Here is a 1,559-nt window from a genome sequence, read left to right as displayed (position 1 = left end):
GGGGGGGGTCGGCGATGAAAACGAGCACAGGAGGTATTAGAAGAGGAAAAAATAATAAATGAAACAGTAATAGGCGATGGAGTAAACTATGCCACACGATTTAATGAATCCGGTTGTGCACTGGCGTCTTTCAATCTGAACTTGTCGCGCATTCATCCCCTCTACTTGTGAATGAAGAGGGTGCACTCCATTGAAATCGAAATGATTCATGAATTTGTATTTTTGGGGAATTTCCGAGAGCCATTCAAGTGATTTTAGTCAGCCAACTGTGTTGACACTGACATCTGGGTAATTTTTACTTCCTTTGAGTTCTCATAAGCCGTTATTTGATTCGGTGTGTAGTTGTGTGACTCGGAATCCGTTGAAATGGAAATTAAAGAGCTCATTCTGATGTTGGGGACCTGTCAAATAGTCGGGGAACAGGTCACGCCATGGAAAATCTTTCACAACTCTGGGGCCACAGTCATATTATTTCTCACATGATTGTACATTAGGTGACACGTGTCTAACAATTATTACATCAGTTGGGGTCACATCGATCAACTTGGCACAATGGGCTCTCGATTGATCTACGATTTTAGTTTTTCTCTCCCTCTTTATGCTTTCAGTGTTTCCCTAGATGTGATCGCAGTAGAGCCTATGAGACACACGAGTGCACTTGCGACAAAACGCTGGGGTCGTGGAGGCAAGAAAAATATATGTAACGGAGGTAACGCGATCATCAAGGCGTGACATTCAGAGACTGCAGTCGAGGTAAAAAACTGGGCGAGGTGAGTGCCCAGACAAGCTGCGGATATTCACCACTCACACGTGGAAACCAGTGACGCTGCGAGACGAGACGAGACACGGCATCGTCTCGTTTCGTCTCGTATCGAAATACGAGAGCAATTCCTTCTCTCGTCTCGTCGAGAATTGACAAATTTTCTCGCCTCGTCTTGTCTCGTCTCGTCTCGTCTGTTTTCTATCATTGTCTCGAATGATTTGTCTCGTCTCGTCATGTCTCGTTTGTCTCGTCTCGTCTCGTTTCTCTCACGTGTCGCGGCATCCCTAATTGAGAAATTTTCTAGTCTCGTCTCGTCTTGTCTTGTCTCGTTTGTTTTCTATCATTGTCTCGGATGATTTGTCTCGTCTCGTCATGTCTCGTTTGTCTCGTCTCGTCTCGTTTCTCTCACGTGTCGCGGCATCCCTAATTGAGAAATTTTCTAGTCTCGTCTCGTCTCGTTTCTGTCATTGTCTCGAATGACTCTTCTCGTCTCGTCTCGTCTTGTTTCTCTCGCGTCTCGCGGCATCACTAATTGAGAGATTCTCTAGTCTCGTCTCGTCTCGTTTCTGTCATTGTCTCGAATGACTCTTCTCGTCTCGTCTCGTCTCGTCATGTCTCTCGTCTCGTTTGTCTCCTCTCGTCATGTCTCTCGTCTCGTTGGTCTCGTCTCGTCTCGTTTCCAAAAATCCTCACATTCCGAAATGCTCGAAATTAACGAGCATTAAAACCGTTTCTGAAAACTCTCGATAAGAATCCAAACTAGTCGAAATATCCAGGCACGGAGGGGCGGGAGGGG

Source organism: Diachasma alloeum, unplaced genomic scaffold, assembly GCF_001412515.2.
Source record: "Diachasma alloeum isolate Michigan unplaced genomic scaffold, Dall2.0 Dall_scaffold_00186, whole genome shotgun sequence".
NCBI lineage: Eukaryota > Metazoa > Arthropoda > Insecta > Hymenoptera > Braconidae > Diachasma > Diachasma alloeum.
This window is presented reverse-complemented; position numbering follows the sequence as displayed.